At 43.7% G+C, this 25,077-nt stretch overlaps 2 long non-coding RNA genes across 5 annotated transcripts in view; both read left to right on the forward strand.

Annotated features, from left to right (window-relative positions):
- LOC105466580 (uncharacterized) overlaps nt 1-25,077 on the forward strand; it is a 67,490-nt gene that overhangs the window by 22,202 nt on the left and 20,211 nt on the right. The window lies entirely within an intron of this gene.
- On the forward strand, nt 12,014-20,556 carry LOC105466579 (uncharacterized). Its single transcript, XR_011620763.1, has 3 exons — nt 12,014-15,339; nt 16,976-19,386; nt 19,564-20,556. It is a non-coding gene; the product is annotated as an uncharacterized lncRNA (long non-coding RNA).

Genomic DNA, 25,077 nt, shown 5'->3' on the forward strand with positions numbered 1-25,077 from the left:
ATTACTTTATTATTACTCTACTGAATAATATAGTCAGCTTTGCCCTGTCTATGCTAAAGAATTACCATGCAGCATATATACTGAGAAGTCTGTGAAGACTTAAACAAAAAGGCTTTATTTTTTGAAGCAGTTTAAATGCACAGCAAAATTGAGCCCTTGCTCCCACATGTGCACAGCCTCCTTCACTCTTCTGAAGACTTTTAAGAAAAGGAGTGACAGCTCTCTGAGATGGCTTATGTGTATGTTGAGGCCAGAATTGGCAGGACCTACAAGGAACGAGGTGAATGATGTTGTGAAAGCTTCCCTTCCTCCAATTCTCCATGATCTGCCTATTCCCGACAGATATTTCTGTCCCATTCAATTATTCTTGGTTATTGACAGCTTTACATGGTGAGGATGGGTTTATTGAACTCTTCCTACTGTCACAATTAACTGAGAGCAGAACCTCATGTTGAGGAAGTGAGTTTTGATAAATAGATTAGGGTTCTAGAATGGGAGGAGCTGCCTAGTGCAGGGATTAGGGGCAGTGGGCCCAGGGGCAGTGGGCCTGGATGTCACAAAGAACAGAGCATGTGCATTTATGGTGAAGGCAGCATGGACCCATGCATGCCCTGTCTGCAGAGCTGTGTGGGAGGATCCAGAGAGGAAGGGGATGCTCAGAAAGGGTGTTGGCAGGTAGTGAGGGGCCTTTACTTAGTCACAGCTTTGCCTAGGGATGACCGAATACAGTTCTAGAGAAGAAAAGATAGCCTAGATTTTTACTTTTAAGTTTTTGGGTCAATTTCAATGTCATCCACATTGGATAGCAGAAAATTTTTCTGTTGAAGCAGCTGTTTTTTAAGAAAATACTGCAAAATGGATTTTTCATGGGGGTGTGCTTTCTATGAATTTTAATACATGTGTAAGTTCATCCCCACAAATGGGATACAGAACAATTCCAGTACCAGAAAAAATTCCGTTCCCTATCCTTTTGGACACACTAACCTTTCATAACCATGGATCTCTTCTCCATCACTACAGCTCAAGTCAGCTCTGCTTTTAATAATCTTGCCTTTTATCTTGATGGAGTTTGCAAAAAAGAAATGTGGGCTTTGTCCCCAAACAACAGAATATACATTTTTCTCATTGCCACATGGCACTTACTCTAAAATTGATCATATAATTGGAAGTAAAACACTCCTCAGCAAATGCAAAAGAACTGAAATCATAACAAACAGTCTCTCAGACCATAGCACAATCAGATTAGAACTCAAGATTAAGAAATTCACTCAAAACCACACAACTGCATGGAAACTGAACAATCTGCTCCTGAATGACTCTTGGGTAAATGGTGAAATTAAGGCAGAAATCAAGTTATTTGAAACTAGTGAGAACAAAGATAGAACATACCAGAATCTCTGGGATGCAGCTAAAGCAGTGTTAAGAGGGAAATTTATAGTACTAAATGCCTACATCAAAAAGCTAGAAAGATCTCAAGTTAACAACATAACATTACAACTAAAAGGACTAGAGAAACAAGAGCAAACAAACCCCAAAGCTAGCAGAAGACAAGAAATAACCAAGATCAGAGCTGAACTGAAGGAGATAGAGACACAAAAATCCCTTCAAAAATTAACAAATCCAGGATCTGATTTTTTGGAAAAATTAATAAAATAGACCACTAGCTAGACTAATAAAGAAGAAAAGAGATAAGATTCAAATACACATAATCAGAAATGATAAAGGGGATATCACCACTGATTCCACAGAAATACAATTATCAGAAAATACTATAAGCACCTTTATGCACATAAACTAGACAATCTAGAAGAAATGGATAAATTCTGGACACATACACCTGCTCAAGACTCAACCAGGAAGAAATTGAATCCCCAAATAGACCAATAACAAGTTCTGAAATTGAGGCAGTAATAAATAGCCTACCAACCAAAAAAAGCCTAGGACCAGACAGATTCACAGCTGAGAATTCTCCCAGAGGTACAAAGAAGAGCTGGCCCATTTCTAGTGAAACTATTCCAAAAAATTGAAAAAGAAGGATTCCTCTTTAACTCATTCTGTGAGACCAGCATCATCCTGATACCAAAACCTGGCCGAGATGTAACACAAAAAGAATACTTCAGGCCAATATCCTTGATGAACATCGATGCAAAAATCCTTAATAAAATACTGGCAAACCAAATCCAGCAGCATGTAAAAAGGCTTACCCACCACAATCAAGTAGGCTTCATCCCTGGAATGCAAGGTTGGTTCAGCATATGCAAATCAATAACTGTGATTCATCACATAAACAGAACTAAAGGCAAAAACCACATGATTATCTCAATAGATGCAGAAAAGGCCTTTGATAAAATTCAACATCTCCTCATGTTAAAAACTCTTAATAAGCTAGGTATTGAAGGAACATACCTCAAAATAATAAGAGCCATAGATGACAAAACCACAGCCAATATCATGCTGAATGGGCAAAAACTAGATGCATTCCCCTTGAAAACTGACACAAGATAAGGATGCTCTTTCTCACCACTCCTATTCAACATAGCATTGGAAGTTCTGGATAAGGCATTCAGGCAAGAGAAAGAAATAAAACATATTCAACTAGGAAGAGAGGAAGTCAAACTATCTCTGTTTGCAGATGACATGATTGTGTATTTAGAAAACCGCTTTGTTTCAGCCCAAAACCTCCTTAAACTGATAAGCAACTTCAGCAAACTTTCAGGATACAAAATGTATGTGCAGAAATCACTAGCATTCCTACACACCAACAACAGGCAAGCAGAGAGACAAATCATGAATGAACTCCCATTCACAATTGCCACAAAAAGAATAAAATACCCAGGAATACAGCTAACAAGGGAAGTGGAGGACCTCTTCTAGGAGAACTATAAACCACTGCTCAAAGAAATCAGGGAGGACAGAAACAAAAGGAAAAAATTCCATGCCCATGGATAAGAAGAATCAATATCATGAAAATGGCCATACTGCCCAAAGCAATTTATAGATTCAATGCTATCCCCATTAAACTATCTTTGACATTCTTCACAGAATTAGAAAAAAGCTATTTTAAAATTCACATGGAACCAAAAAAGAGCCTGAATAGCCAGGACAATCCTAAGCAAAAATAACAAAGCTGGAGGCACCATGCTACCTGATTCCAAACTATACTGAAGACTACAGTAACCAAAACAGAATGGTACTGGTATAAGAATAGATACATAGACCAATGGAATAGAGAACCCAGAAATAAAACTGCACACCTACAATCATCTGATCTTCAGCAAACCTGACCAAAACAAGCAGTGGGGAAAGGAATCCCTATTTAATAAGTGGTGCTGGGAGAACTGGCTAGCCGTATGCAGAAAATTGAAACTGGACCCCTTGCTTACACCATATAAAAAATCCACTCAAGATGGATTAAAGATTTAAATGTAAAATTCCAAAACTATAAAAACCCTGGAAAAAATCTAGGTAATACCATTCAGCACATAGGCACAAGCAAAGATTTCATGATGAAGATGTCAAAAGCAATTGTAACAAAAGCAAAAATTGACAAATGGAATCTAATTAAACTAAAGAGCTTCTGCATAGCAAAAGAAACTGTCATCAGAGTCAACAGATAACCTGTGGAATGGGAGAAAATTTTTGAAATCTATCCATTTGCCAAAGGTCTAACATCCAACATATACTAGGTACTTAAATAAATTTACAAGAAAAAAACAACTTAATTAAAAAGTGAGCAAAGAACATGAACAGACATTTCTCAAAAGAAGACATACATGCAGCCAACAAACATATGAAAAAAAGCCCAACATCACTGATCATTAGAGAAATCCAAATCAAAATTAAAAAATCAAATCAAAATTCTCACTGGTGTGAGATGGTATCTCACACCAGTCAGAATGGCTATCATTACAAAGTAAAACAAAACAAAACAAAAAAACCCCACAACAGATGCTGGTAAGGTTGTGGAGAAAAAAGAATGCTTTTTACACTGTTGGTGGGAGTGTAAAATAGTTCATCCATTGTGGAAGACAATGTGGTGATTCCTCAAATACCTAAAGGCAGAAACACCCAGCAATTGACCCGGCAATCTCATTACTAAGTATATACTCAAATAAATATAAATCATTCTATTATAAAGATACATGCCTGTGTATGTTCATTGCAGCACTATTCACAATAGCAAAGACATGGAATCAACCTAAATGCCCATCAATGATAGACTGGATAAAGAAAATGTGGTACATGTACACCATGGTATACTATGCAGTCATAAAGAGCAATGAGATCATGGCCTTTGCAGGGACATGGATGGAGCTGGAAGCCATCATCCTCAGCAAACTAACACAGGAACAGAAAACCAAATACTGCATGTTCTCACTTACAAGTGGGAGCTGAATGATGAGAACACATGGACACATGGGGTAGGGGAAACAACACACACTGGGGCTAATCAGGAAGAATAACTAATGGGTACTGGGCATAATACCTAGGTGATGGGATGATCTGTGCAGGTAATCACCATGGCACATGTTTACCTATGTAACAAACCTGCACATCCTGCACATGTACCCTTGAACTTAAAAGTTGGAAGAAACAAAAATATGAGCTTTGGAGTTGGAAAAGAAGTACTCCCTCCTCCCCTGCTATGTATGTGTATGTGATTCTGGGAGATTAACTTAATGAGAAGTGGAAAGAAAAGGTAACATATGCATAGGGTCTCCTCTTCTGAGGGTAAGTCTGTCTTCGCCATCTTGCTAACTGGGATTTGCTCAGCAGATCATGGTAAGGCTAAGGAGGTGGGAGGCGGTTAGACTAGTGTGCTTTACAATGGAAGGAGCCCAATATTACTTGGAGAAAGAAAATGAAAAAATTTTACAGGTGAAATGAGAGAGGCAAAGTGAAAAAGAGCCATCATAGGCTGAGTAACTTTCCTAAGGTTATACAGATATGCACTAGCAAATGGAGGCCGGGTGCCGTGGCTCACAGCTGTAATCCCAGCACTTTGGGCCGCTGAGGTGGGCGGATCACGAGGTCAGGAGATCGAGACCATCCTGGCTAACATGGTGAAACCCTGTCTCTACTAAAAATACAAAAAAATTAGCTGGGTGTGGTGGGGCGGGCTTGTAGTCCCAGCTACTCAGGAGGCTGAGGCAGGAGAATGGCATGAACCCAGGAGGCGGCGCTTGCAGTGAGCTGAGATCCCGCCACTGTACTCCAGCCTGGGTGACAGAGCAAGACTCTGTCTCAAAAAAAAAAAAAACCAAAACAACAACAACAACAACAAAACAAATGGATAGCAAATAAGCACATGAAATAGATGTTCCACATGATTAGTCATTAGGGAAATGCAAATAGGAATCGTAGGGGGATACTACTATATACATATTAGCCTGGCTAAAATTAAAAAGACTATCAATACTAAGTGTTGGTAAGGATGTAGAGCAACTAGAACTCTCTTTCGTAGCTGGTTGGTATGCAAACTTATATAGCCACTTGGAAAACAGTTTGACAGATTCTTATAAAGTTAAGCATACACATACATTTTCTATACAACCTATGTCCCATTCCTGTGTATTTATTTACCCAAAAGAAAGAGAAATGTGTTTATATTAAGACTTGTATGTGAATGTTTCTAGTAGCTTTATTCATAGTAGCCCCAAACTGGAAATAACTCATATGTCCTTCATGTGATGGATGGATAAACAAATGGTAATACATCCATGCAAAGGAATACTACTCAGCAATAAAAAGGACCCAACTATTGACACTCACAACAATATGGACAAAATCAAAAGCTCCCTGCTAAGGGACAGTAGCCAGACACCAAAGGTTCTGTATTGTATGATTCATTTACATTTCATTATCTGAAAGGAAAAAGTAGGGAAAGAAAAATAAGATTAGTGATTACCACAGTCAGGAACCAGGGAAGGGGATTGACTGTAAAGGATCATGAAGAACTTTTTGGGGTGATAGAAAAGTTCTATATCTTTTTTTTTTTTTTTTTTTTTTGAGACGGAGTCTCGCTCTGTCGCCCAGGCTGGAGTGCAGTGGCGCGATCTCGGCTCACTGCAAGCTCCGCCTCCCAGGTTCACGCCATTCTCCTGCCTCAGCCTCCCGAGTAGCTGGGACTACAGGCGCCCACAACCGTGCCCGGCTAATTTTTTGTATTTTTTAGTAGAGACGGAGTTTCACCGTGGTCTCGATCTCCTGACCTTGTGATCCGCCCGCCTCGGCCTCCCAAAGTGCTGGGATTACAGGCGTGAGCCACCGCGCCCGGCGAAAAGTTCTATATCTTGATCATCGTGGTAGTTACACAACCATATACATTTGTCAAAACTTGTCGAACTATACTTAAAAGGAGTGAATTTTACTTTTGTATATTATACCCACATAAACTTGACTTTAAAAAACATAATAGGCCGGGCGTGGTGGCTCAAGCCTGTAATCCCACCACTTTGGGAGGCCGAGACGGGCGGATCATGAGGTCAGGAGATCGAGACCATCCTGGCTAACCCAGTGAAACCCCGTCTCTACTAAAAAATACAAAAAACTAGCCGGGCGAGGTGGCAGGCGCCTGTAGTCCCAGCTACTCGGGAGGCTGAGGCAGGAGAATGGTGTGAACCCGGGAGGCGGAGCTTGCAGTGAGCTGAGATCCAGCCACTGCACTCCAGCCTGGGCGACAGAGTGAGACTCCGTCTCAAAAAAAATAAATAAATAAAAAATAATAATAAAAAAAAAAACATAATAAATGGGCCAGGCGAGGTGGCTCATGCCTGTAATCCCAGCACTTTGGGAGGCCGAGGTGGGCAGATCACAACATCAGGAGATCAAGACCATCCTGGCCAATATAGTGAAACCCATCTCTACTAAAATATAAAAAATTAGCTGGGCATAGTGGCATGTGCCTGTAGTCCCAGCTACTCGGGAGGCTGAGGCAGGAGAATCACTTGAACCTCGGAGGCGGAGCTTGCAGTGAGCCAAGATTGTGCCGCTGCACTCCAGCCTGGCGACAGAGTGAGACTCTGGCTCAAAACAAAAACAAAACATTATAAATGTTGAAAAGCCACTAAAAAAAGTGAAGGCAGCGGGCAGAGGAACCAGTAAGGAGACTGGAGAAAGAATGAGGTTTACATTAGGGCAGTGATTGCTGAATTAGAGACGCAGCGCTTCAAAATCCTCCTCTTTAAATTCAGAAAGACTTGAGCTTGATTTTTATTATTTCTTTCTTTCTTTCTTTCTTTCTTTCTTTCTTTCTTTCTTGCTTTCTTGCTTTCTTGCTTTCTTGCTTTCTTGCTTTCTCTTTCTTTCTTTCTCTTTCTTTCTTTCTCTCTTTCTCTCTCTCTTTCTCTCTCTCTATCTCTCTCTTTCTCTCTCTCTCTCTTTCTCTCTCTCTCTCTTTCTCTTTTTCTCTCTTTCTCTCTCTCTTTCTCTCTTTCTCTCTCTCTCTTTCTCTCTTTCTCTCTCTCTCTTTCCTTCTTTCCTTCTTTCTTTCCTTCTTTCTTCCTTTCTTCCTTCCTTTCTTCCTGTCTTCCTGTCTGTCTTCCTGTCTTTCCTTCCTTCCTTCCTTCCTTCCTTCCTTCCTTCCTTCCTTCCTTTCTTGCTTTCTTGCTTTCTTGCTTTCTCTTTCTTTCTTTCTTTCTTTCTCTCTTTCTTTCTTTCTCTCTTTCTCTCTCTCTTTCTCTCTCTCTATCTCTCTCTTTCTCTCTCTCTCTTTCTCTCTCTCTTTCTCTTTTTCTCTCTTTCTCTCTCTCTTTCTCTCTTTCTCTCTCTCTTTCTCTCTCTCTCTCTCTCTCTTTCCTTCTTTCTTTCCTTCTTTCTTCCTTTCTTCCTTCCTTTCTTCCTGTCTTCCTGTCTGTCTTCCTGTCTTTCCTTCCTTCCTTCCTTCCTTCCTTCCTTCCTTCCTTCCTTCCTTCCTTCCTTCCTTCCTTCCTTCCTTTCTTGCTTTCTTGCTTTCTCTTTCTTTCTTTCTCTCTTTCTTTCTTTCTCTCTTTCTCTCTCTCTTTCTCTCTCTCTATCTCTCTCTCTCTTTCTCTCTCTCTCTCTTTCTCTCTCTTTCTCTTTTTCTCTCTTTCTCTCTCTCTTTCTCTCTTTCTCTCTCTCTCTTTCTCTCTTTCTCTCTCTCTCTCTTTCCTTCTTTCCTTCTTTCTTTCCTTCTTTCTTCCTTCCTTTCTTCCTGTCTTCCTGTCTGTCTTCCTGTCTTTCTTTCCTTCCTTCCTTCCTTCCTTCCTTCCTTCCTTCCTTCCTTCCTTCCTTCCTTCCTTCCTTCCTTCCTTCCTTCCTGTCTTTCTGTCTTTCTGTCTTTCTGTCTTTCTGTCTTTCTTTTCTTGATGGAGTTTCCCTCTTGTTGCCCAGGCTGGAGTCTAGTGGTGCAATCTCAGCTCACTGTAATCTCTGTCTCCCTGGTTCAGGCGATTCTCCTGCCTTAACCTCCCTAGTAGCTGGGATAACAGGCATGCACCACCATGCCTGGCTCATTTTTGTATTTTCAGTAGAGATGGGATTTCACTATGTTGGTCAGGCTGGTGTTGAATTCCTGACCTCACGTGATCTACCCACCTCGGCCTCCCAAAGTGCTGGGATTACAGGCATGAGCCACTGTGCCCAGCCAAGCTTGATTTTTAGCTTTGCCATATACAGATTGTGTGATCTTAGGGAAGTTATTTAACCCCTGCAGCCATGTTTATTCGCCTGTAAAATGAGGATGATAGCAATAGTATCCATCTGTGTTGTGCCTACTACAGCGTCTACAGAAGAGACTATTATATTGTTTGAGTTGTGTCTACGGGGTAAAAGTGATATGATGTGCTGATTGATTGGATCTTGAGTGTAACGGAGTAGAAAGGGGCAAGGGTGATTCACAGGTCCTGATTTGGGTGATTGAGTGCCACCAACTGACATATAGATTTGGAGGGAAGACAATGAGTTCATGTGTAAACATGCTGAAGTGAAAGAGCTGCTCTGAGAGTTGCATGGAGATGTCCAGAGCTGAGTTTAAAGTGAAAGGCCTATTATACATTTTAAAAATCACAATATAGAAAATTAGTTGTATTTTTAATTCAGGATCGTGTTGAATATGTCTCTCAGGGGTTCCCAAAGATAGTCCAATGGTTAATTCTATTGGGCTGATATCCATGCCAATTATTAGTGACTGGAATGTGGTAGGCACTGAACAAATATTGGCTGAATGACTCTGTTGAATATTTCCTATTTTCAAAGTTTTGGAAATTCTGGATTCCCTGGACTCTGGCTGGGAATTCAAGACAATATCTTATTGACAATATCTTAGGTGGGCTTAAGATGCAAACTCTGTGAAATGACTGCATGACTGGAGACCACTTTAAATTAATGGTGTCTGATGGGAGGATGGGAGGAGTTGGTGCTACTTGCTTCAGTGACTTTGCACCAGGCTGCTGGTTCTTTGTGTCCATTCTTCAGAAAGTTTCTCCGAAATCCAGCTGCAATCCTCCTTCTGCAGTCATTGCGTTTTTATATCACACAAGTAGTTGGAACCATGCAGGAAAGCTCTAAACCTTCTCTGAAAATTGGTTTCTTGAGCTTCTTTTGTGACTTTGCCACAGGGCCGGGAAGAGTCATGGGGAGAATAAGCTTGAGCTTCTCTGCCTCATGGCAGGAAGCCATTTCAGCTCATTGTTACCAGCTCAATCTGGCCTGGGCACCAAAGTATTATGTTCCTAATCATGCAGAAGCCTGTGCATTCAATTAAAATGTTGTGTGGCTTTCTGAAAACCACCAGTTAGGATGACTGCATTCCCTTAACTCAATTGGGCCTGATGGCACATGTCCTAAAACTTGCTGTTGTCTCTTATTAGCAGTTATTTCTCATCACCCAGCATCCCAGAAAACAGTTCTCACTCTGGCCATTATTCCTTCTGTGAACCCTTAATTCTCACTGTGTGTTTTCACAGCATCCTGTGCATGGAGCATGTTGGGTTTGAATGTCATAGTTATTGAGCAAATTTGAAAATAAGTGGGTTTGTAGGAGTCAGAGCGAGAGGAGTAGGTCTAGTGACAGGAGTGGGAAGTTAACGGACTGTAGGAGGGATGAGTCATAGCTGCTCTGAGCTTCAGAAACAGCTCAGCCTGGCCAGCTGCAGGCACTCACTTCGCCATTTCAGCAAGCGAATCTGTCCACACTCCTTCTAGTGGGGTGGTACAGGAATGACTTGGGAAGTCCTGACTAGAAAATTCCACATTTAGAAAATGTACCTTAATATATCAGTTACACTCAGGGACAATCTTTGAGGACTAGTCGTTAGGCTGAGCTCACAGGGGGACCTGGGAAGGAGCTACCAAGACGGCGGAGGCATGCATGCACAAAATCACACCCTTTTTTGGGAGAGTTGCACAGAAGGATGTGCTGATATTGCATATTCAAAACTAGGACATTCCTGATGCTTTGTCATTTTCTCAATTCAAACAAGCAAAAGTTCACATGTACACTTTTGCACCGCCCCCTTAAATGTGTTAGGAGGAAAGGGTTCATAATAAAAAGAAGCTAAAAAAAGAGGCATAAGCAATGTGGTTGGGTTTCATCTGTACCACCCTAAGATGAGTGATGTCACTGGAAAGAAGCTCAGAGACGTCAGAGATGAAGGGAAGGGAAGGGAAGGGAAGGGAAGGGAAGGGAAGGGAAGGGAAGAAGTGTCAGATTGGAGCAACCATTCAGTGTATCAAGGACATCTTTAGGCAGGAGTTGTGCAGAGAGACTCCTGGGTGTCACAGCTGCCTGAAGGACTCTGTGGTCTGTGATTTGGGTGAGGCTGTCTGGTTAGGTTCAAAGGAGGAGAGTGGATGGAGGAATGTTCTCTTCCCCTTCTCCATGGCTGTTCCTGCTTCCTTTATCTTCTTAGTGTACCTTACAAGGGTTTTAAATGATCACTCCCTTCCTGTTTGAAGGGCTTTATTGTAAAAGTCCCTTCAGCTCTTGGGCAAATGCAGCGAGATGCGGATTCCCTACAGATGCCTCCAAGTTACAGCTCCGAGTTAAGACATTTACTGTTGGGGTCCTGACGTCCAACTCTGGGAAACTGTAGGCTTCAATCCCACCTTGTCTCTAAGCTGCTCCACACACCAGAAAGACACGCTATCGAACACCTACGTGACAGTTGGCTTTGTCAGGCATACAGCGTGTTACCTGTAGAAATTCCACTATGACAAACCACAGAACCTCAGGTTTGAAACAAGGAGAGGAAGGGAGTCAGATGCAGCACCTCTATGCACCAAATCCTCTTGTGTAACCTTGTGTCCTAGACCCCAAAGGTCACCCCTGTCAAGGACCTCTTGGTTCTGTGGAAAGTATTTTGCTGAAAGTTGCCACCTTGCCACCTGAGTCTCATCTGGGAAGGGAAAAATTAAATGACTATATATGACAGCCAACTGGCATAAAGCAAGATCTTGACACTTTGCTTCTAGTCCATCTCTGACAGAAACAAAAGCAAGACAAAAGAGGTTGAATACATAACAGAAGACAATGGCAATCATGCCATGACTACTTTTTCTATAGATTTCCCAAGAACCTAGAATCCCGACTCAAATATTCCTCTGGAACACAACTAAATACCACGATTTGACATTTGGTGTTACAGATAATTGGTGCAAGTATTTGAGATGTGGCTAACTTGCTGTGGTCAATTCCAAATAATTTGAAAAGAAGAAAAAGTGATAGCTGGGCAATAAACCAGTGTTTGGCCAATAACTGTTCCTGAAGTGCATGAATAGAAGAGGTCACGGGATCTAAGGAAAGCCCGCCAGGATCTCTCATCCCATTAAGTGCCAAGTCTCATCCCAGTAAGTGCCAGGTTTGGTGCAGCTAACCTGCCAGGTAGACTTCCAGGTGAGCCTACCCCTTCTCCCTCCATCTGTCTACAGGTGTGAGTTGTGCTACAACTTTGCAGCCATGTAGTTTTAGAATTGTAAAGAACAGCTTGAACTCAGGCTGATGGAGTTTTGTAAAGAAAATCTCCTTTAAATCTAAAGTGTTATGCGTTATGCATTTTGTGGTATTCATTGACTCATTCCTTCAATAACATTTATTGCCTACTGACCACTTACACTGCTTGTGAGTTAGGCATTCAGTTCTTCTGGATGTTCAGCATTAGATAACAACCCTGACAAATCCAAACTATTCTCTCTCCTTTTGCCTAGAGGGAGTGAGGGCTTTGCAGTCCTCCTGAAAGCAGGTGTTTTCTTGTTCAGAAAGAGGACCGAAGGCTGCTCTGAAGAGAGCTTTGTCTTCTCAAGAACAGCTTTTCAAAGAGCAACTCTGCTAACTTGCTGCCCCTTTCTTCTCATATTCAAAGTGGACTCTGTAGGTATGGAGCTTAATTGGAGAAATATTTTAAATTCCTCTGATAGGTGGCCTTCACCAGTTCTTGGAAGCAGAAAATATTTTGCTTTTGGTCTAAAGCAGCTCCAGGGACAATGCACAACATTCAGCCTCTTGCACAGAGTGGCCAAACAGCTGCAGGTTCTTACGGAAGCTGGAGCACATTCTGTATTTAAAATGAAATCCCTACACCTTATAGCAGCTGCAGAAGCATCCTTGCTGTGGAGAAAAGCGGCTCTCATGAGCTCGGGCCTTTGAAATGTTACACACCAGGACAAAGCCCTTCTGCTGCAAGGCAGGGGAAATTTGCCTGCATCTCACAATCATCTCATGTGAGATCGCTAATTAAATTTACTTATTTGGGTTTCCAAATTTCCTTCTCCAGGGACTTGCATGACATCCACATCCTCTTGCTTTTGAGAAGGCCGGTCATGTGATGAGCCATAACTATTAATGAAGATGCTTATGAAATAAAGTACTAGATACTTAGAATTTCATCCTTGCTGAACTTTTCTTCATTAGCATCAAAATGGCTGAAAGAATACAAAGCCATAACAATTCCAGATAAGGCTTTAATTGTGGAGCACAGGAAAACCAAATTAACTATATGCCCAAGGCACTTGAGGGCATATTTTTCTTGCCCAGCAAAAACAAAACCCTGATCCCTAAGAATTCTACACCTGACATTTCTCTTGATTTAATTAGATGCAAGAAAGGAACAAAGGCCGCATTCGAATGAATGAAAGTGAATGCCTAATTATTTTTGTAGGAAATTATCTGCATGTTTTCCTGGCATTTGTGTGGCTTGCCAAGCCTTTCACAGTGTTCTCACCCACATGATCTTATTTGAATCTCATGGTAATTTTGGGAAGAAAACAGGTGACAATAGTGACTGTTGCCATTTTGCAGATGAGGAAACTGAGGCTCCAAGAGGTCACATATCTGAGAACTGACAGTAAGTTCTGCACCAAAAGTAAGGATTTAATCATTGCTGCTTCCCTAAAAGAACTGAAGCAGTTTGTCAGCACAGCTTGTACTTGTGTGAGAGTGCCATGGTATAAGCGTGAGGGGATTTAAAAAGGAGAAAAAGGAACAGAAAATTGAATAAAAGGGTGAAACTGACCCTATAAACTTTATTTTTACTTTATTTTATTTATTTATTTTGAGATGGAGTCACGCTCTATCGCCTAGGCTGGAGTGCAGTGGCGTGATCATGGCTCACTGCAACCTGTGCCTCCCGGGTTCAAGCGATTCTCCTGCCTCAGCCTCCCGAGTAGCTGGAACTACAGGTGCATGCCACCACACCCGGCTAATTTTTTGTATTTTTAGTAGAGATGGGGTTTCACCATGTCAACCAGGATCGTCTTGATTTCTTGACCTTGTGATCCGCCCACCTCGGCCTCCCAAAGTGCTGGAATTACAAGTGTGAGCCACTGCGCCTGGCCCAACCCTATAAACTTTATAAAATTAATCAGATAATATGAAAGAGGGAGACATGAAAATAAACCCAGCTTGCATCACCTTCAGCATTGATCTTGAGGTCAGCCAGCTCAAATCTGCTTCCTCAGAGTTGTTTGAGGAACAACTATTGTTGTCCTAGGATCATGAAGACCCTGTTACAAGATTATACTTCCCCTTAACTACTCTATAGAAAACAACTTGAGAATTATGAAACATTATGTTTTCCCTTTGAGCTATTCCTTCATTTCCTGCATACCGATGAAACTACTGACTCAACCCGTCCACAGGACCCCACAAGAGCCTGGCTCACCAAAGAATGCAGTTTTCACATCCTGATGATTTCATCCCCCTACCCTGACCAATCAAGGACCCCAGTTATCCAGCCTCTTCCCCTTCATGATCCCCTTAAAAGCCCCAGCCACGAATTCCTTGGGGAGATGGATTTGAGGGTCTCTTCCCATCTCCTTGCTCGGCACCTTGAGATTCTTAAACTTTCTCTGCTGCGAACCCTGCTCTCTCTGTGGAATGGATCTGTTACTGCACAGTGAGCACATGAACCTGTTGGTCCTATAACAAGGGACTGAGAGTAACCCAAGGGGTTATGCCAAAGTGTGGCTCAGTGCAGCCAATCAGCCCCATGTTCCTCAGAATGAAAATATTAGATGAACAACTACGTGTGCTAAACTTCATCGTTTCTCAAAATATGGTACATGAGCACCCTTTGTTCAGCACCCAAACAAGTCATTAGGCATTGCTTTCGGTGGATAGGTGGGAGTGACCATGTATATCAGTCCGTGGGATAACACTAAGACAATCACAATTTGGAGATAAGTTAACCTCTCAGACTGCAATGAAGAATAAAAAGGTAATGGGCGAAGTCAGACTAATGAATAATCAGTAAACTACTGACTGAGGAGTGGTGCCCCTCATGAATCAATGTGGTGTTTTTATCAGGACATCTATAGTAACATCTGTGACACTGAACGTAGTAAGTATATTAACCTGGAAGAAGATGAATCTGTTGTGTTTGCTTTACCTGGGAAAGAATGACTATTAATAGCAGGAGATGGTTGGACATAAACCCTCTCCAGCAGGAATGAGAGAGCGAGCATTGGGGGTGGGGTGGGGAAGGGAAATGACAGTCACTGGTGGACACAGCTTGGGGCAGAAGCTTCAGTAGGTGTCACCAGGCCTGTGGGTCTCTGCGCTCTATTTTCCTATTCATCCAGTAGCCTCGAAGGGACCTGGATACCTGGAAGGGGCTGCCGAGGATGGAGTAAGTAGTCTTTGGAAAGACCTAATCTTTCTTGTAAAGTAATATATTGGCTTCCTGGTTTACAGTTCGGGTCTTTGGGGATAGTTATATACCTATTCCTTTATAACAAACAATCGCAACTTTAGTGGCATGAAAGAACAAAAATCATTCATTCTTATTATCTCCTACAGTCTGGGGATTACTGGGGCTAGGACTTCAGCTGGGGCTTCACCATGTGGTCTGGGCTTCCTGACAGCATGGCCACTGGGTTCCAGGAGTGAGTATCCTGAGAAAAAGCCGGTAGGAAACAGCATTGCCTTTTATAATCTAGTCTTAGAGTTACAGAGTGTCACTTCTCCTGTCCTCTATTGGTTAAAGCAGGCACAAAAGCCCTCCCAGGTTCAAGGGGAAGGGATGTAGACTTCACCTCTTGATGGGAGATGACAAGATCACATTATGAAACCAGCCTGTGGGCCGAGGGGTGCTCCTACACCATCTTTGGATCATGTAGTCCACCAGCCTGTCCTCTGGCAACAATAGCTCACACCCTTCCCACATGCAAAATATACTCATCCCCTCCCCAAAGACCCCTAAGTCTTACTCTTTTATGGCATCAGGACAGGTCGGGATGGAATAAAGCCAGGTTTCCCTGACTCGCTGTGCCATGCAGGGACCCCGTTCCTATTCCATTGATTGCAAAGAGAGAATTTCTCTTGAAATGTTTCCTGTCCCTGCCACTTAAGCAGTTCTGGGTTTGGCCGCCCTGAATCTATGTCAAGAGACATGGAAGGGGAAGAAGAGGAAACTCACCACCTTACTCATTTTTCTTGGAGTTTGGCTCTCCCTCTCCAAGCCACCTGCTATTATTTCCTTGCAGAGTCCCTATTAAGTTGCTTTATGTGTCCACTCTGGGGTTCTTAGAAGTAACCCATTGGGGAGCTCCCATGGCGTCGGCTCCCTCCATCTTAACTGGAACCAGATCCACAAGCCATTTCTTAATTTTTTGAGGTGTTTGCCATTTGGAGAGGCTGGGAATGATAAAACATTTTTCTTTTCTTTTTTCAAATCTTGCAAGTCCTGCCACCATTGGTTCCTTAACTCATCTCCATTCTCTCTTATTTTTTATTTTATTTATTTATTTTTTTGAGATGGAGTCTCACTCTGTTGCCCAGGCTGGAGTGCAGTGGCGCGATCTCAGCTCGCTGCAAGCTCCCCCTCCCAGGTTCACGCCATTCTCCTGCCTCAGCCTCCTGAGTAGCTGAGACTACAGGCACCGCCACCACTCCCGGCTAATATTTTTTGTATTTTTAGTAGAGACGGGGTTTCACCGTGTTAGCCAGGATGGTCTCAATCTCCTGACCTGGTGATCCACCCGCCTTGGCCTCCCAAAGTGCCGGGATTACAGGTGTGAGCCATTGCGCCTGGCCTATTTATTTTTATTTTTTATTTTAATTTCTTTTTTTTTTTTTTTCGAGACGGAGTCTTGCTCTGTCGCCCAGGCTGGAGTGCAGTGGCACGATCTCGGCTCACTGCAAGCTCTGACTCCTGGGTTCAAGCAGTTCTCCTGCCTAAGCCTCCCAAGTAGCTGGGACTACAGGCGTCCGCCACCAGGCCCTGCTAATTTTTGTATTTTTAGTAGAAATGGGGTTTCTCCACATTGGCCAGGTTGGTCTTGAACTCCTGACCTCATGATCTGCCCACCTCAGCCTCCCAAAGCATTGGGATTACAAGTATGATCGGCCCATTCTCTCTTATTTTATTGTGGCAGCTAGAAGTTAGGTGGCCCGTGTGCCTGTCAGTTCCCTCCACTCTGTCATGTAGTTCATTGAAACATTTTCTATTTTCCAAGTTATCCTGGGTTTCAGTGTTGCTAAACTTCCCACCACTACACAAACCTGTCTTCCCTCTTCCAGGTTTCAACAATATTTTCGTCATGTTTATTGAAGCCCTCACTGACAGACTTCTCAGGGCCCGTCTGCCTTCTATTCACTGCCTGGCCCCAAAGCCAGTGCCACACAGTTTAGGTTTTTACTGCAGCAGCACCTACAAGGGTTCCAAACTCTGTATCATTAAAGTTTGATCAGAGAAGCGAAACCACCTTGAGCAAAACGAGGCATTTATTGACCATATTAGGATAAACATTGTTATGAGAGCTGCAGCCTGCTGCCCCGTGTCCAGAAGTCAGCAGGGCTGGCAAATGGATGTGAAGTGGGAGAGGGTAAGCGTGAGCTGCACTTGCAGGGAGGAGATGGAACTCCTGTGGATGGACTGAAACTGATGTCTTCCACATCAGCCTCTTGGGTCTCCAACACTCCAGCTCTGATGCTGAAGATGACCTGTAGAAGAGCTAGTGCACTTCACCATGGAATTGCTCACAAACCCAAGGTTCAGTGAAGCTGAAGCAGCAGTTCTGGTGGGAGCTGGAGGAACTGCAGGCACGGCTGCTGCCCTGTACCAATAAATTGAGCCAGTGGGTGCATGGCATTGTGTGTGAGCCACCATAGTGCTGGGCCCTACACAGACTCTGACTGTAAATATTACTGCTGTTTTACTTCTGCCTTCCAGATTTTGCTCCGATTTTCTGAGAAACATAGTTCCAGCTTAGGCACATTGACACAGTACAAAGCCACCGCAATGGCTGGCCAGGGAGGGATTATGAATGCAGGCCGAGAATGCATAGGAAGCGTTTGTCTATTTGTAGAGTAGGTACCATTCAAGGATTTATGTGAATCAGGTGCAAAGAACTCACACAAAGGTGGGGAAAGTTAGTGCTTAGAAATCAGTGATACTAGATAACCAATAAATACAAATAAACACATAGAAAAGCTTTAATAAAATAGTATTGGGCCGGGTGCAGTGGCTCATGCCTGTAATCCTAGCACTTTGGGAGGCTGAGGCGAGCCGATCACCGGAGGTCAGGAGTTCCAGACCAGCCTGGACAACATGGTGAAACTAAAAAAAACACAAAAATTAGCTGGGCATGGTGGTGCATGCCTGTAATCCTAGTTCCTCGGGAAGCTGAGGCAGGAGAATTGCTTGAACCCAGGAGGTGGAGAGTGCAGTGAGCCGAGGTTGCAGTGAGCCGAGATAGCGCCATTGCACCCCAGCCTGGGTGACAGAGCAAGACTCTATCTCAAAAAAATAAAATTAAAAATAAATAAGTAAAATAGTATTGGAATGATGAATAATACTATTTCAGCACATCTTAAACTGATCGTGCAGATAGTCAGAGGTTTTCTGCATGAGTTTGCTAGGGCTGCCATAACAAAATACCATGGACCGGGAGCTTTAACAACAGTAATTGATTTCTCACGGTCCTGGAGGCAGAATGTTCAGGACCAAGGTATTGGTAGACTTGGTTTCTCTGAATCCTCTCTCCTCGGCTTGCAGGGGGCTCTTTTCTTTTCTTTTCTCTTTCTTTGAGACCAAGTCTTGCTCTGTCACCCAGGCTGGAGTGCAGTGGCACAATCTCAGCTCACTGCAACCTCTGCCTCCCGGGTTCAAGCAATTCTCCTGCTTCCACCTCCTGAGTACCTGGGATTATAGGCGCCTGCCACACCTGGCTAATTTTTGTATTTTTAGTAGAGATGGGGTTTCACCATGTTGATCAGGCTGATCTTGAACTCCGGACTTCGTGATCCACCTGCTTCGGCCTCCCAAAGTGCTGGGATTACAGGTGTGAGTCACCACGCCCGGCAGCTTGCAGGTGGCTGCTTTCTTGCTGTGTGTTCACATGGTCATTCAGGACACCAGTGATACTGGATTAGGGCCCACTTTCATGACCCCGTTTTACCTTAATTCCCATTTTCAAAGCCTTATCTTCAAACACAGTCATATTCTAAGGTACTGGGGGTTAGAGCTTCAATATATGAGTTTTAGGGAGACACAGTTGAGCTCATAACACTTTCTATAGAACAATCAAGTTTGAGACATGCCACATGCTATATTTTCTTCTTGGAAATTTGCAAAGTATATATGCATATGAATGACTATGCAAAGTTCTGGAAAACATCCAGTATTCATCTTTCACACTCTCACTGTTTGAGCCATTATTTATTGATAACCTTCCACTGGCTTCCTTTATGCATTGGCTGAGCGCATTGAGCTGCCGCGTGGAAATAGGATCTGCTGGCTGCCGCTGGCAGTCAGGAAGGGAAGGTGGACATGGGGAGAGCAAGCAAAAGCTGGAGTCTCAAGGAGATGAAGTGGAACCCGGGGCTGTATCTCATTAGAGCACATGTTGGCCTCTCATCACTTCCAGGCCTCCGGCTTTGAAGATGCTCAGGGAGTTGCTCTGGAGGGCTACGTGGAGAGAATGGGATTGGTAAGTGGGCAAGAGGGTTGGCTCTTGCCAGATGGAATTGCCTCTTCCATCTGTTCCAAGGGGACTTCTGGATTGCCGGGGGCCTGTCCTGTCCTGCCTCACCCATACGTGCTGGCCAGGGTGAGTGGCCTCTCACCTGGCCTAACCTTGCTACCCTCTTTGTTTTGCTCTTTGCAGGCGAGGAAAAGAGCAGAGCTGTAGATACCACTGGAGCGTGGCCAGACTGGGTGAGGACCCACACAGAAAGGTGTGGGCAGGCATGGTGGGTGGGGGCGGGGGATAAGACATGCGCCCTGGGTAGTCAGCCAGTACCCCCGTCACGCCCTGGCTGCAGGTGTCCAGCATCAGCCGAGTGCACATCCCACCTTGCAGGCCTCTCCTGGCTCATGGCCCACTTTCTGCATGCTACTCCTACCTCTCTGACCTCCTGCTGAGCTCAGCTATCCTAGCTCAGAGTTTCGCCTTTCTTCTTGAATACAATCAGGGTTCTCTCTGTTGACCCTGGACCCCCATTCTGAACAATTCCCATGGTGCTGGCCTTCTCTCAATTATCTGAATTAAACCCCAGAGTCACTGCAAGTCTTCAGCCAAGTGAAGACTTCCGGTGGCCTCTGCCACCCTGGCACTCGAGGAAGCAGATGTTTCTCTCTCTTCCTATAGTGCTCTTGTCATGAATCATCTCCAGGTCCTCCCAACAGGAGCAGTCAGCTCCTCATCTCGGCTGTGCTGTAACACTGGTATCTCTGCAGCCTGGGGAAGATGACGGTGTTTTAATGGAGCGTACATCTCTACAGTAACTGGCCTGGCACATGAGAGCAGGAACAGCAGCTTCCTTTCCTGCAGGGTATGGTGCAGATTGCTTTCCACGCATTATTTCTGCTCCTCGCACCACCCTCCCCAACCCGAAAGATAGAGCATATTGTCCTAATTTTACGGAGCAGAAAACTGGCTCCCAGAGAGCAGCTCTGCTCAGCTAGGGCATGTCAGAGCACTGCCTGGGACCCACATCTCCTGACCCCAGGGCCAGGGCACCTCCGGGCCCTCACACGGGTCTTAATAGAGATACATTTTATATTTAAACCAGCCCTTGGGCCAAGCATCGTCCTCAGTCTCTCAGAACTTACTGCATTTTTTTCTAAATCCCAATTCAAAATTCCTTTAGCATGGTGGTTCACGCCTGTAATCCCAGTGGGAGGCTGAAGTGGGGGGACTGCTTGAAGCCAGGAGTTTGAGAACGGCCTGGGTAACAAAGTGAGACCCCATCTGTAAAAAATAAAAGAAATGAAAAATTAGCTGGGCGTGGAGGTGCACCCCTGTAGTCCCAGCTACTCCAAAGGCTGAGGCAGGAGAATTTTTTAAGCCCAAGAGTTTGAGGCTGCAATAAGTCATGATTGTACCATAGCACTCCAGCCTGGGTGACAGAGAGAGACCCTGTCTCTAAAAAACAAAATAAATAAAAAACTAGCTGAGCATGGTGGCACATACCTGTAGTCCCAGCTCCTTGGGAGGCTGAGGCAGGAGAATTGCTTGAGCCTAGGAGGTCAAGGCTGCAGTGAGCCATGACCGTACCACTGCACTCCAGCCTGGGTGACAGAGCAAGACTGTCTCAAAAAAAAAAAAAAAAAAAAAAAAAAAGTCCCTCAGTGGTCTCTGTCATAATACTCCCCTTGGTATTCACTGCACTCGGTAACCCTGAAACAATTCCTACAGTGAACCCCATTCACTGAATTGCTTTGGGAAACATACACTTTCTAAATTAAAGCTGGCATATCAATGTGAGAGTTATGCTTACCCAGGAGGTCTGGACGCGTTTCTCTCCTGGTTTGGCCTTGATCTGTTATCTTGGCAGCTTCCTTTTTCAGAATTTCTCTCTCTCGTCTCTGCCTCCACGGTCGGCCCCCACCCCACATCTCACAGAATGTATTTGCATTCTAAGCAACACCCCTTCAAACCTCACACATATCTTTTTCTCCTATATATATTTAAAAGTAATACATTTAAGGACGTGACAACTTAATACTCTTGAGATACTCACAAAATCATGGAAGTTGTCCATGGTGGTATTTTCTTTTTTTCTTTTCTTTTCTTTCTTTCTTTTTTTTTTTGAAATGGAGTCTAGCTCTGTCGCCCAGGCTAGAGTACAATGGTACGATCTTGGCTCACTGCAACCTCTGCCTCCCGGGTTCAAGGGATTCTCTTGCCTCAGCCTCCCGAGTAGCTGGGATTACAGGCGCCCCCCACCACACCCAGCTAATTTTTGTATTTTTGGTAGAGATGGAGTTTCACCATATTGGCCAGGCTGGTCTGGAACTCCTGACCTCAGGTGATCCACCTGCTGCAGCCTCCCAAAGTGCTGGGATTATAGGTGTGAGCCACCGTGCCCAGCCCCATGGTGGCACTTCTTAAGCAGAATTTTCTGTTCATGCTATCGAGAAAGGGCTAGTAAAATATTTTGTATTTCTTTAAGACTTAGCTTAAAAAGCATTGTAAAAATATTTTCTCACCAGATCCTTAAACAGTCTCTAAGAGGATTAGGCCGGTTGGTATTTTACAGACGAGGAAACAGGCTCAGAGTGGGTGGGTGACTTGCAGCACCCCACAGCTGATGTGGAGAGAGGTCTTCTGAGCTAAGGTCCATGCACATCGTCTGTACCACACCACACTACACGGGCTGTAGACAACGTGTACTGACTTTAGCTCAGAAGACCTCTCTCCCCATCACGGATAAATGTAGCTTTTATCCAGAGGGTCTATGGACGCCCTCTTTGGTGGACCAGTGCCCTGTAATAAAAAGCACACCTTATCCTCTGTTGGAAGTTCCATGTCCACAATTCCGTTAAGAATTCTGGCCTGTTCTTGCTCCCTTGCTGGCTGTAATGTGATGGAGATGTGGCTGAAACGACCATGGGGAGAGTTTCAGCAACATCTCGTTTGTTCCCCCAAGTCTGGGATACAGAACAGTCTCTTCCTTTAGCTTCTTAGTCTCCTGGGTGCGAGAGGGGAGGGACATCCATTTACATCAGGGTGTCCAATCTTTTGGCTTCTTCTTCCTTGGGAAGAAGAAGAATTGTCTTGGGTCACACATAAAACACACTAGCGATAGCTGATGAGCTAAAAAACAATCACACACACACACAATCTCATGATGTTCTGAGAAAGTTTACGAATTTGTGTTGGGCCACATTCAAAGCTGTCCTGGGCCTCTCGCAGCCCATGGGCTGTGAGGTTGGACAAGCTTGATTTACACCAATTGCAGGAGAAATCACTAGGTTGATGGAGTTCAGAACCAATCGTGGCCTCAAGAAAGCTTCCCGTTCCCTCGCTACTGCCAGATAAAAATGAGAGAATTTGAAACCAAATCTCTCTCTATGCAGGGTTTGGAAACTGGTCATTATGGAAGGAGATACAGTCTGATAGTATATGACCTTCTGCTGGTTTTGTCCAAGTTAAGCCAGACTTTATGAGAACAAACCAGTCACGTGAAAAGCTAGAGAAGAACATACCAGGAATAGAGACTAGGAAACAGGGAGCCCTGAGGAAGGAATGCACAGAGTGAGTTTCAGTGGCAGAAAGGTCTTCAGTGTGGCTAAAGCAGAAGTTGGCAAACCTCTTTTGTAGTGGGCCAGCTAGCGAATATCTCAAGCTTTGTGGGCCATTTAGCCGTGGCTGCAACAGCTGAGCTCCAAAAAATAAGAGCTGCTGCTTTAGCCTAAAAGCAACCCTGGACAATGCCCTATGTTGCCACAAAACTTTATTTATCAACACTGGAATTTGAATTGCATCTCATTTTCATGTGTCACAAAATACTGCTTTTCTGTTTTCTTTTTTCTAGCCATTTAAAAATGTAAAGATCATTCTTGGTTCAGCGGCTGTACAAAAACAGGCAGGAGACTGGCTTTTGCCTGTGGGCTGTCGTGTGGAGACCTCTATGCTAAGCATTGTGAGCAGGGAAAAGAATAGTTGCAGATGAAATTAGAAAGTTAGGCAAAGGCCAGACCATATGCCGAGAGAGGTTTGTAAGCCATTGAAGGGAGTGTGAATTTTATTCTAATTGCTGTGGGAAATGTGTGAAGAACTTTAGGCAGGAAAGTGACATGATATATTTGAATCTGCTCTGGTGCCTCTGAGCAGACTGAACTATTGGGAAAAAAAAAGTAGAAGCAGAGATACTGATGAGGAGTCTGCTCCAGCAGACCAGGCAAAAATGATAAAACATGACACTGGGAATTCCATCCCCAGCCTCAAAAGGGATGACGTCTTGGGGTGAGAGAGTGTTTTTAAGTATCCAAGAGTGCCTGGCATATACTTTATACTCAGAATGTTAGCACCATGTGCTTTTTTTTTTTCCTTTCTTTGGTGGAAAAAGCTAAGGATACTTGGCTTTGTCCAAATCTCTAAAATGGGTCATTGTACTTAAAACTGGTGAGATAATGTCATTACAAACAAGTAGACATATGTTTAAGTTCTATTAATGACTCTGTGACAGAATTCAGGCACACATGCACACACACACACACACACACACACATGCATATGTATGTTAATTTTAGGTGTCAGTGACTGGGCTAAGGGATACCCAGATAGCTGGTAAAACATTACTTTTGGGTGTGTCTGTGACTGTATTTTAGGAAGAGGTTAGCATTTGAGTCTGTACGCTGAAAAAAGAAGATCTTCCCTCATCCATGTGGGCAGGCATCATCCATTCTTTTGAGGAAGTGCCAGAATAGAACATAAAGCCAAAGGAAAGGTGGTCAAACATTCTCTGTTTGAATGAGAACATCCATCTTCTCCTGCCCTTAGACATCAGTGCTCCTGGTCCTTGGACCTTCAGACTTGAACCAAGACTTACATCACCAGCTCTCCTGGTTGTCAGGCCTTCAGACTTGAACTGAATTATACCACTGGCTTGCCTGCTTCTCCAGCTTACACATGGTGGTGGGACTCCTTGGCCTCCATAAACGCATGGGCCAATTCCTGTAATAAATTGCTGTCTCTCTCTCATAAATATATGGGGTGTGTGTGTGTGTGTGTGTGTGTACACAGACACACATACCTATTGATATATGGTATTAGGGTTCTCTACAGAAATAGAACCAATAGTTTAAATACCCCTGAGGGTCATGGGAATCTAACCATGTCAATTGAGTCTTTTTTTAACACTATTAACTGAAGAAAAATGGGTGCCCTTTAATGATTTTTAAGATTATGGAACAAAAATAAGTCTGAAGGAGTCACATCAGGACTGTAAGGTGGATGCCTGATGATTCCCGTTTAAACTCTTGCAAAAATGCCCTTGTTGGATGAGCAGAATGAGCAGGAGCATTGTCTGGGTGGAGAAGGAGTCTCTGGTGAAGCTGTCCTGGCAATTTTCTGCTAAAGCTTTGGCTGACTTTCTCAAAATATAATAAGCAGATGTTATTGTTCTTTGGGAATCCACAAGGTCAACAAGCAAAATGCCTAGAGCATTCCCCGAAACAGTCACCTTTGCTCTTAACCAGTCCTCTTTTGCTCTGACTGGACCACTTCCACCTCTTGGTAGCCATGGCTTTGATTGTGCTTTGTCTTCAGGATTGTACTGGTAAGGCCATGTTTCCTCTCCTGTTACAATTCTTTGAAGAAATGCTTCAGATTCTTGATCCCTCTTGTTTAAAGTTTCCATAGAAAGCTCTGCTCTTCTTTGCAGCTGATCTT

Source organism: Macaca nemestrina, chromosome 3, assembly GCF_043159975.1.
Source record: "Macaca nemestrina isolate mMacNem1 chromosome 3, mMacNem.hap1, whole genome shotgun sequence".
Taxonomy (NCBI): Eukaryota; Metazoa; Chordata; class Mammalia; order Primates; family Cercopithecidae; genus Macaca; species Macaca nemestrina.